Raw genomic sequence first — 12460 nt, 5'->3', positions numbered from 1 at the left:
GCATTTGGATCCAAGGCTTCCTTGCCGACAAAAGACACACGTGTGTTGATAGGTCAATTGGACTTGTCTGACACAGACTATTTTGAGGGAAATAGCCATCTTGGGTTATAAATCACGATAATAACTGGTTTATGCATCTCCACAGTAACTGAGCTACAAAACTGAGTAATAATTCATAACAGAATAATTCTCTCTCTCTCTCTCTCTCTCTCTCTCTCTCTCTCTCTCTCATATGCCCGAGTGGGGTTGTTGCACCTCTCCAGGTGGCGAATAGGGAGAAGCCTCCCACATATCGTTAGTATTGGGGAAATGAAATACTAAGGGCGGACGAGATACTATCATAAAACCCATCAGCAACTGATTTGGTATTCAGCGGCTGTTGGTCGATGATTGTTCGCCTAACTGGTGTGACTGTTGGGCATACGGTTTGATCTCAACAATCAAGTCTTAAAATGCCGTGATCTCTATCGGAGAACCGCAAAAAGCAATACTCAACTAGAAATAAACATAGTAGAAAAATAAGTAAGAATTCCGCTTCCTTAGGCCCCAATCAATAGATTGGATTCCCGTTCTGGTAATGGAATTCTGGGGGACGAGACATGCCATGTAGAGAGGTTTCATAGGTACACTTTACGTAAATATTTTGCTGAAATCAGGAAAACTGAAACACCAAACGAATACACTTGACAGATTCAGCATCAAAACTCTGGCGTTGTAGGAAACCCGATTTACAGATGAAAATCACTTGGACTGTGAGAATAACAAGTTCTATAAAGAAAAGCCTTTAGTCGAGATCAACGCAGCATCGAATCAATTTGGCACAGGTTTCAGTAGACCGTCAAAGATTCAGTAAGTGACTTTACCTCACTTTCAGAAAAACTCTCAACTCTCAACACAGACAATAAAATCAGGAAATGGGATGTACACACAGATTAAAGTGCACGGCCCAACAAATGACTGCAACAAAAAGGATCCACAGGTGATAGAAGACTTCTGGGAACTGCTGGAAGAAATCACAAACAAAATTCCCATGCAATACATCAATATTCTACTAACTTATTTTAATGTTTAGTTAAGAAAACGCAGGAGAATCACAGGACCATATACCGCTCACAACACGCCCAGTAAAAATGGCGGACATCTCATAAGCTGCTGTCAAAACATAACTCCAAAATTGTGTCAACACAACTCCAGAAGCTCACACAGAAATTAAGTACATGGAAATCCCCAACAAAACAATCTGAGAATTTAGACTGACCACATCACTATTCAGGAGGAAAACCAAACAAGTCCTCAACATAAAAACCAGAAGAGGATTCTTCGCGTCATACCACCACTTACTCCAAATCAAGGTAAAATGGACGATGAGCGAATCGATAGCTCTATCTCCAGGAACTAGTTGCTCGAACCATAGGAGAGGTCGCGCCCAGCTTGTAGCTCTTTGGTGTAAGAAGGCGAATTTCATATAACATTGTTCATACATATACATTCGTCGTCTTGCCTTATGGTCTAGTGGTAAAGCGTGTGCCTGGAAACCTAAAGGTCGTGGGATTGAGCCCCAGGCCAGCCACGAAATATTTCAGTCTGCGTTAAAAATACCCTACACCTATTAACGATGCGAAGGTTTGTCAGATACAACATCGTTTAGATCATACTTAAACTGTAGGTCCCCTTTCACGGCTAGGCTTAGTGGGGTAGGTTAGGGACAGTCAAGTCTCGAAGGGACGTCCAGCTTTCAGCTGCTGAGCGACGCGGAGTTGTAATAATTGTACAGTGTGGTTATAATTAAACTTGCGCTACGTGAGAGGGTTGCCACGAAAAATGAGTGAGCGTAGGACAATTACAGTTCGTGGAAACATTTTTAAGGACACATGAAAGAGAAATAATGAACAAACCATTGAAAGAAACACATTTTAATTTCCACATGAGAGGGTAACATTTGTTAATTGTGTACCGTGCTTACGTTTCAGGTTACAAATGTTACTTACTGTAACGACCATCTGCATCCGCGACAGCTTGGAAGTTTATACGGATATCACTTGTTAGGTGTCCAGTTATCTCTAAAACTGTCACCCAACGTATTTAAGAATATTTTACCTTCATTTCTCTTCATAAAATAGTCGATCTCTGACGGTGCATAATAATTACAATCGAGATTCAATGCCTCCTGTGTCTGTTTCTTTTTATTGCTGACTGTTTACCACTCTTTTTAGTGCAGTGAAGTGACTGCATGGTTGGGAACCTACAAGCTGGCTAACAAAAGATAAGAATCTATCGAAGAGGAGTCGGCCACCATAGAAATGTTCAGAATCCAACAAGAAGTCTCAGCCTCAGGTAGACAGACAAGTGTTCAGTTCCCTCAACCTGCACTCCCCTGGCGGGACATGGGGCGGCTGCTTTCTATGAAAACAAAAACCAGTGTTTTTCTTAGAAGCCTTTTAGCAAGATAAGAGATATCTAGCTAGGTGTCGCTGCTCAGAAGTTTGCCTATGAATCTTCGTTAGCTCCGGAGTGACGCCAAGAAATACCATTCGGTTTAAATTTTCAGAATCCAGCGTCCTGTTTGGTTCTTATCGTTACTGTCCACACAGCACACAGTTTCTCAGCTGTTTCAGTCATCTCATAGGTCTGTTTCAAAATTTTGCCATGTAGTGCGAGAGATTTTGTGCCTTCCTCCCCACCTCAGAGGACTATTGGTTGGAACTAGATGGAATTCACAATTTCTACCACGATTCTACCTTCTCTGGTAAAGAGCAGTAAGTTATAGAGTGTCCAGAAAGAAAACACTTGATGTTAGACGACTGAAGAGTACACTTCACGTTAGGAGGTTGAGGAGTGTACAGACGGCTACACAGCCGTAGAATTAGGATGGCTGATGAGGTGAACTTTGCGGTCATAGAGAAGGATGTTTCCACTCGAGTTCTGAGCACAGAAAGAGAGCTGAACTCAACGTATCCAGCCACTGCCTTCTGCATTACGCTATTCCATACGGACGTGATATTAATTCACTCCCTTCAGGAGCCAATTACTCCATTGTAATACTTCTCAGGCACCTAGATTGCCTTGCGATCTCACTAGTGGTTGATCCTGTTTTTCCGTCTTCTTTCAGTAATTTACTAACCATGCTTGCAGTCACCGGTCATATTCGTGTATTATTTGCATAACTTTCCATTTGTCGTACCACCCAGCTGTGCCAAGGTTACAATTAACCATTACAACCTCTTGTCCAAATATTTAATGATCAGTCGTTTATCTCAGTGGGTAACTTATGTGTTTCACTTTGCGATAATAAATTTAATTGTTATAATTTCTGCTATAAATAGTTGATCCCAGCTCTCATTAATATGTTTATGTGTGTGGTGTGCTAGCTATGTCGTGTTTGCTCGGGATACCACCTTTAATTATCCTTCAATATGACTTTTCCACTGTGTAACATTATTATTTTTTAAATTAATTTTGATTGCCATAGCGCGTGCTCACCTTCTCGGTAGATCACCAAAGAGAGTACTTTAGCATCATAGGGGTATTCAAAACAGCACGACCAACAGCCTACACATTTTCAGTTGCTCACAGCACTTTTTGAACGGTGGACCATGGAATGTTCACCTGTCGTGACCACAGCGTGGGCACTGCTTGAAGATGGCACATTGAATCCAGGATTCTCAGCCATGACAACAGTAACCTCTCCAACAGTTTGTGGCGCAACTGGTCATCGGCCTCTCCCAGAGCAATTCCACGTCGACAGTTAATTCGGACTTCCAAATCATGTCCTTCGACCCAGTATCTCCATAGTGCGTTGGTGTTCGCTAAGAGCAGCAGCACTATTGCTGTTGTTTTGACAGGACAGTTTTACTAGTAAAATGTGCTCACCCTGTACGGACCCCTGTTGACTGTCTGCAACTGTGCTACACCCAAGTTTTGCGTTTCAACCCTACGTCGCCGTACCAGTACCGGTAGCTAAGGGCAAGTCATGACACCAACACAACTAACAACGCAAATCCCACAGCGCACTGTCTGAACATCATGCCTGCAAAGCTGCGTACCCATACGGTAAATAGCTTTTCGTCTATAGAGGCTCAAGTAGCGAAAGTTTAATTATAACCACCCTGTAAAATCGTTTCAGAATATGCAACCTTCAACATTTCAAGCCACGCACTAATGCTCGACATTAAAAATTTTATATAATTATTGGTTACTTAGTTACACTGTTGGTCATTAAAACTGCAACTACATGTAGGTTGACTGCAACAAATATTAATTTGGCGTGGACACCACGTGTTTAAATATGCAACTGTTTAACATTTCAACACAACTGCACAAAGTAGGAAGTAATAACGCCACCTACATCCTGTACACGAGGAAAAATAACGCACCGGTTTACTCATCCACAAATCGCGTTTGAATGTTTGTTGTTTGTGAGAATATCGTGTCATACCTCGTGTAAGAAGGAGAAACGTCTGCCAGCTTGTATCAGAATTGGAAATGGTCTACTGACACTGCGGCACAGAATAGAGACTATCTATTCTGCGACTGCAGTTCATCGTTTCGCTATATTGCTGCCCGTGTTCGTCGGAATCCCACGACTCTCATACAGATATGGAATCGAAGGATTCAAGCGGGCCATACTCACCGACATATCTGATTTCAGCGTCCTCGTTAAGACCTGCGTCCGACAGGGCAGATTGTTCGTCGGTCATGCAGGTTCGTACATCCATGTGACGTACATTCAGTTAGGAGACGGTGTTGCTTGCACCAGGTCGACTATCTGCAAGGCGACCATTGTTGCTGTTTCCTTTGACGTGTCTACCACGTCTTCAAGACGAGGATCGGTTCTGCGTACAACATAATAATAGACGTATCCTTGTGTACGCTTTGATGGAAACGAATGTTTTCAGATTGAATTCGTAGTCTTCATACAGGCCTAGCCCATCGATTAAGATATCGGGTGCCACTTGGTACATAACACAATAACCTTCGTTCCTATAACCGGTAATTTGGACAACAGCCGTTACCTTTCTGATGTGGCAAGACCGGTGGCCGTGCCCTATTTCGACTTTTCAGTAAACACTGGGGTCTCCCGGCCAATGATGCCACGCACATATTTCTTTTCTTCCTACTGTTCTGCATACACACAAAAAGCAAAATTTCGTTATGTGCTATGTTTCCTAGTGTTCTAGTTTTAATGGCCAGCAGTGTATTAAACATAACAGTCAAACGAAATATAGATAAATAAGATGACTTAAAAAAACTGCTGAGAAAAAACTGCATCACCCAGAAAACTTGGTCGGATGTCAATGTAACTTGGTACACTTATACACAATCGGCCGTTATGTGAATATTGGGATTGAGCTCTCTCTTACATTTAGGACGCCTATCAGAGGGCATTCGCGTTGTTCGTGTTTAGCACTGGCATCAGGACTGGTACAGTATATACGGGGCGTGAACAGCGCCAGAAGTTGAGTAATCACTGAGGAAGACATGGAGATGCCACGTACTCTTATGAAACAGCGTTATCAGCACCATAGAGTTTGAAAAGGGCCTCATTGCGGGTCTCCATTTGACCAGTTGGTGGAATCGTGCAACATCTACATTTCTAGGGATTTCAGGTATTCCCGAAGTTGGAATGCATGGGAACTGGAGGGCAGGTATACTTGTCAAGGTCCTGATAGACTACATCTGACCACCAGAAGGGAGGATCGCCATATTGTGTATCAAACACATTGTAACCCCCACACATCTGTGCATGCCATCAGAGAACAAGTAATGGACTCCATGACACTGTGTATCCCTCACAATTCGTCAAAGGCTAGCAGCAGCCGGGCCAAGGAATTACTGTTATACGTAGGCTGCTGTTAGCACCACAACACAAAAAAATGATTGCCTTTGGCGTGGTATTGTGACCAAGGACTGCTGACGAATCCCGTTGCACTGTGTTCAGCGAATAATAGTGGCTCTGCACTACTCCGGATGATTATCGCCAGCGAGTATGGAAGCGACGTAAGAAGAGGTGCCATTCTTCCAGTGTTTTGGTGAGTCACAGCGCCGTTACTCCTGGCAGCATGATCTAGGGAGTACTTAGTTCTGAACTCTGGTCACGGCTGGTATAGATTGAGGGACTCTGACAGCACAATGAATGTCACGGACATTCTGTGGCCTCCTGTGTTACCTCTCGTGTGACAGTATCGGGTGCCATTTTTCAACAAGACAATGCTCCACCACACATAGTACAGAAGTAATATCCGGCGTTCCCCAAGGAAGTGTTATAGGCCCTCTATTGTTCCTGATCTATATTAGCGACATAGGAGACAATCTGAGTAGCCGTGTTAGATTGTTTTTGCAGATGATGCTGTCATTTACCGTCTTGGAAAGTCATCAGATGACTAAAACGAATTGCAAAATGATTTAGAAAATATATCCGTGAGGTGCGAAAAGTGGTAAATTGACCCTGAATAAAGAAAAGTGTGACGTTATTCACATGAGCATTAAAAGAAATCCGCTTAATTTGGATTACGCGATAAGTCACACAAATCTGAAGGCTGTAAATTCAACTAAATACTTAGGGATTACAATTACAAATAACCTAAATTGGAACGATCACATAGATAATGTTGTGGGTAGAGCCAGCCAAAGACAGAGATTCAATGGCAGAACACTTAGAAGGTGCGACAGATCTACTAAGGAGACTATTTACACTATACTTGTCCGCCCTATTCTGGAGTATTGCTGTGTGGTGTGGGATCCGTATCAGGTGGTACTGACGGATGATATTGAAAAAGTTCAAAGAAGGGTGGCTTGTTTTGTATTATCGCGAAATAGGGGAGATAGCGCCACAGGCATGATACGTGAATTGGAGTGGTAGTCATTAAAATAAAGGCGTTTTTCGTTGCGACGGGATCTTCTCATGAAATTTCAATCACGAGTTTTCTCCTTCGACTGCGGAAACATTCTGTTGGCACCCACCTACATAGGGAGAAATGATCACAACGATAAAATAAGAGAAATCAGGGCTCGTACAGAAAAATTTAAGTGCTCGTTTTTCCCGCGCACTGTTCGAGAATGGAACCGTATAGAGACAGCTTGAAGGTGGTGCATTGAACCCTCTGCCAGGCACTTAATTGTGAATAGCAGAGTAATCACGTAGATGTAGATGTAGATGTATTCATGAACTGTCTGAGTTATGTTGAGATGCTCCCGGGGCCAGCAATATCCAGAGATCTGCCCACGATAGAAAATGCGTGGGACCAGGTCGGAAGGCATCTCCGCTCCAAAGCTTGTATCTAGAATATAAAGAACCAGTGGCAACAATTGTGAGAGGATACAGAGATTTTATAACACAGTTCTCAACCAAATAAGTGCGTGTACCAGAAGGGTTGTCATCGTGTCGGGATAAGTGAGCTCATACTGCCAAGTTCTTTGCGAATTTGACTCGATATGGAAATCACTTAAATAACATCACACCCCTCTCAACTTCGTATGCTAGTCTCCTCCTGGATGATTCACTTTTGTCGTCAGGCTGTGTAATTTAATTCCGCAAATTAATGTTAAAAGAATCTTTTGTTTTAGGTGTCGGAAAATTTCATTTTACCTCCGAAGGGCCAGTTGTCGCTATAGCTAGGTTGGGTACTACTGCTCTGAACCACTACGGGAAACTGAAAAGCCTACGATGAGTCATATCAGTAGGAGTATTATGATAGCTTTTCGGACACGGGCACTCGTCCTTTCTTTTGGGTGAGTTAAAGCACTCGAGAAACCCGGCGTGGTGAGTTCTCGAGAGCTTAGATAGACCGCCTTCCAGAAAGGTATGACGAAGCACAAAGGTGCCAAGCGGCGTTAGGGCCAAGTGTGGCTGGGCGCGTTTGGCGTGCCGCGGGTCGCAAGGCCGCGCCGCCGTGTATTTGCGTCGGGGGTGGGGGTGAGCCGGGGCCAGGAGGCAGCGCTCCGCCGCCGCAGTCGCCGCCAGTCCAGCAGCGCCGCGCAGCGCCCACGAGACTCGCACGCTCGACTTCACCGCCACAGGTAACCCGCGTCTGCGCCCCGCTGCCTGCTCAACTCTTACAACGTCGCCCCACGCCCTAGCTTTTGATTTTTTTTTTTTACTATTCATGACGCTCAAAAGTTTAAAATGGGATCGGTGACAGATTTTTTGCACGTGATATCAGTGATAGCCTCTTGCTTGCTGCGCTACGCATCGTACGCGCACATTAAGAGAAATTTCGGGTGAAGGCTTTGTAGGCCACAACCAATGGACTTCCCGTGAGACTTTAGGGGTACTGACGGACAGTTCAAACAGTTGTCAACCTCGAGATTGTTTTTAACTCCACATTACTTTACTGTGCATAATCGTATCGAAGATACAGCATTACGTCCTCGTCTTCTTCCGGGCTAGCCAGTTGTCAAGGGGCGCGTTGTTTGACATGAAACCCTAATAATGATGCGCCTTGATTATTTCATATGTTCAGACCATTATCAGCAGTGAAAACAACGGCGATTGTCCGAAACAAACCGCAGACCCGATTGCAAATCGATCCTTGCACCTTTGAATCTGCATTCTGCCACTTACCTACGCAGCCATTTCCTCACATAATTCTTTTAACTGCCACTAAAAGTCATCAGTTAACTTAAGTTTGAACTATTCCTTTGCTAATCGTAAGGCTCTGCACTTCATTAACACATATCGCTGCCATAGGGTCGTGAGGACAAGATTATATTAATTACAGCGCGCACAGAAGCACTTAAACAATTATTTTTCCCGTGCTCCGTAAGTAAATGGAACAGTAAAAAGCCCTAATAACTGGTACCGTGGACGTACCCTCTGCCATGCACTTCAGAGTGGTTCAGAGAGTATAATTGTAAATGTAGATGAAGAGATACCAGTATTTGGAGTTTTCATTGATCAACCATATCCCGATAAGATGATGGAATATCTTGCAGAAATACGAACGCTTTGTCTGTAGTACTGTGGAGAAGATCTCCTGTTACTTTTCACAGACTACGTTTAAAGAAACGTATGTGTTACGAAGCAAACGATTAACAAAATCAGTGGCATAACTAGTCTAATATCTTTGATGATTTTAATATTGCCAACTTTTTCTCGATCTCGAAATCGTTGTGCTTGTAGCATACATACAAAATATTATGATAGAGTAGTAAGTGTTCTTGACGTTGCAGTGTATGGAAAGGATATCATGCAATCCGGTACATTTTTATCTACTTGTACGTTTGGATACAGTATTTGATCTCAGTTTCACTGAAGTGGGTTCTGTCAAATGTTTGTCTTTAAGATGTAACGATAGTAGCATTCGAGGTAAAGATTACCTTCACCAGCATCAAGCATTCTCCTTTTAACGTTTTAGAGTTGTTTTTTATGTTTAAACCTAACAGAGAAATGTATGTTCTATCATACACAGTGACATTTATTATAAGACTCCGAAGAGCTCAAAATCAGTGTGTATCGAAACAGACAATTGGAGAAAATTAATTATTCACGTTATTAAATCAAAACATAACATTAGGCTGTACTCTTTCTTGATGGCTGTACTAAAAGTCTCACCTGTACTCTACATACAGACTTACATTAAAATAAAACATTTCCATTGTTAAGATTTCCACTGAGTGACGGAAGAGTAAGACACTGGACTTTCATTTGGGGGAGGGCGGTTCAGATCTCCACGTGGTTTCCCTAAAGCGTTTTAGGCAATTTCCCGAATAGTTACACACTGGACTCGCGTTCGGGAGAACGACAGATCATATCTGCTTCCGACCGTTCAGGAACAGATTTTCCGCGATTTCCGTTAACCGCCCCAGGCAAGAGCTGGAATAGTTTCTTTGAAAGAGCACAACCGACTTCCTTCCCCATCCTTGAAACAATCCAACATTTTGCTCCGTCTCTAATGATCTCGATGTCGACGGGACGTTAAATCCTAATCTTCCTTTATGCTTCCCGAGTGCTTCCTTCGAAAAGTACACGGGCGATTGCCTTCTCCATCCCGACCTCGTGTTCCATCTCTAAAGACATCGTCGCAGATGGAATGTTAAACATCTCCCTTCCTTCTTTCTTTTGTTAAGAATATTCTTGACAGTTACGATTTTCAACGGAATCAGATACTTGAAGCAAATGCTCGGTTCATTCGACAGAAGAAACTGTCGCATTTTCAAAGTGGATATGCGGGGTGTTTACGATTGTCAGCCGTCTTTTTTTTCCAGTTACTCCCCCAACGATAAGTATCTCTGACAGCGTGTTACAACACCTGTTAGCTGCTATAGCGAGACAACATCTTCTGTGTTACATTTACATACCCGTCCAGTTACCTTTGTACGAGCTTTTTAAGCATAAAGTTAATCTTGGTTGTTGTCATTCTGTGTCTGTAATTATCTACAGATCGTAGTATCGTTAGTAGTGTGCTGACCTATCGCCTGGACATGGTTGGTGTGCGGTGTGGGGGGGGGGGGGGGGGGGGGGTGGATGGGGGGCAGTAAAGTAACTAATGCGTCACAATCCTTGCTGATCATTGGTATAAGCAATTACGGAGTGTACTAAAAGTTATGGAGCTTTTGGGGCAATAATATGTATATGCTAAGAAACCATGATCCTCGCGTCAAGCAGCGCAGTTTCCAGCTTCAAGCTGTTGCAACCACTCGAAGTTTGGCCGCCGCGGCGGTGCAACAGTGTGAAGTACTGGCAGCCGCGCGCACACAGCTATAGCGGTAATGAGTTGTTCCTCTGCCCTGGCGCCCTTCCCGCCGCTGCTGCGGCGAGTGTTAGCCCAGCGTGCAACTGGCATTTGTTTCTGCGACCAGGTGCTCTCTCGCCTCCCCAACGTCACAATAACTTATGGCCGCCGTGTATCTCTTTGCCGTGTAAACTCTGTTCCGTGCATTTCGTAACCTCACCGTTTATGCGTTGTGCATCTACCTCGCCAATAGGAAACAAGCCCTATATTCTCGTGTATTAAACTATGCATTTATCGTCGTCAATTCAAGCGACTGCCTGAACGGCCCATCGAAAAACATGACGTCGTCTCGGCCATATCCAAGTACAAATGAGTTGACGCTCCATTAAAAATGACCTCCAACTAGGCGGTATTTTAATCTTTCACCTCTCTCTCCCTTCCCAATGCAGTGCTTGTGTCTCCCATACTGATGAGCTAGTTGTGCTGTACGAGTAGCTCGTGCTTCTTAAGGCACTCTTTTCGAAAAACTCTCAGTTTGCTCCCAGCGGTCACTGTTAGTGCCACTCTATGTCAAGACAGTTTACAAATAACTCTTGCCATATACTGTAAAAATTAGTTAGCTATATGTATCTGGCCCTGTGTATTTCAAATAAAATAACACTGAACAAAGGGATTGAGTTTTTCACAAAAATTCCGCTCCCCTATCACTACCTGCGTAAGCTGTACTGTGTCGACCCGCTTCAAAGCTAGCTTTCCATTATAATTTCTGAGCAGAATCAAACCCAAACAACCGTTATAATTAACATTTTAAGTAGTATTTTCGACGATCAAGCCATTGTGATCAGATGAGTGGCGGCAGTAAGAATAAAATTATCAGAACGTACACCTTCTCAATTGGCTGTATAAACGCGAGAAACAGCAACACAAATGACAGCGCAGAATTTTAATAAGATATTGTAATCAGTGAAGGCAGGAAAAGACACTTTGTTCGAAAAATTTTCTACACCCGTAACGAGCAGCAGGAATAAATTTTGACGTTAACCCAGTTTGCTTTGCGTGGGGATCATTATCTGGTGTTAGCCAGGAATTACAGTTCAAGAAGAACAAATAATAGTTTTAAAGTTTGACGATGACGTAATTCTGTCAGGTCAGCTGAATAGTGTGTTGAAAACATATTTTAACGTGAACATCAACGAAAGTAAAACAAAGTTAATGAAGCGCGGTCAAGTTAAATCAGGCAGTGCTAAGGGAATTAGATTAGGAAATCAGGTGCTAGAAGTACTAGATTAGCTTTCTTATTTGGGATGTAAAATAACTGGCGACGTCCGAAGTACACAAGAAATCAAATACACACTCGCAATACCAAAAAAAGAAGCGTTTCTTAAAAAGAGAAAATTATTAACCTCGAATAGAAATGTAAGAAGTCTTTTCTGAAGGCATTTTTCAGGAGTATAGCTTTATTAGAAGTAAACGAGGACGAACATCAGTACAGACAAGAGGAAAACAGCTGATTTTAAAGTGTTGTGTTACAGAAGACTAATGAAGAGGTAGGACATCGAAATGGGGAGAAAAGAACTTTATGGTACAATTTGACTAAAAGAAGGGCTGCTTTGACAGGGCACACTCTGAGGCATCAGGCATAGTTCACTTAATACCAAGTTAAGTGACGGGTGTAAGAAGTACAGAACGCGACCAGGACGTGACTACGGTATGCAGGTTCAAGTAGATATGAGTTGCAGTAGTTATGCTGACACACTTTGATGCGGCCTTCACAGGATAGATTAGATTGG

The 12460-nt window shown here is 43.1% G+C and overlaps 1 protein-coding gene across 2 annotated transcripts in view; it reads left to right on the top strand.

Annotated features, from left to right (window-relative positions):
* The first annotated feature begins 7866 nt into the window (after positions 1-7866).
* The window catches only part of LOC126481165 (flightin), a 64376-nt gene continuing 59782 nt past the window's right edge, over positions 7867-12460 (top strand). Inside the window, exon 1 of one of the 2 annotated variants that reach the window (XM_050104742.1) lies at positions 7867-8016. The gene's annotated coding sequence lies outside the window, so the exon portion shown is untranslated. The remainder of the gene's footprint in view (positions 8017-12460) is intronic. The other variant, XM_050104735.1, reaches the window with a different exon arrangement.

The sequence above is a fragment of the Schistocerca serialis genome, chromosome 1 (assembly GCF_023864345.2).
Source record: "Schistocerca serialis cubense isolate TAMUIC-IGC-003099 chromosome 1, iqSchSeri2.2, whole genome shotgun sequence".
In the NCBI taxonomy this organism is placed as follows: domain Eukaryota; kingdom Metazoa; phylum Arthropoda; class Insecta; order Orthoptera; family Acrididae; genus Schistocerca; species Schistocerca serialis.
This window is presented reverse-complemented; position numbering and strand designations above follow the sequence as displayed.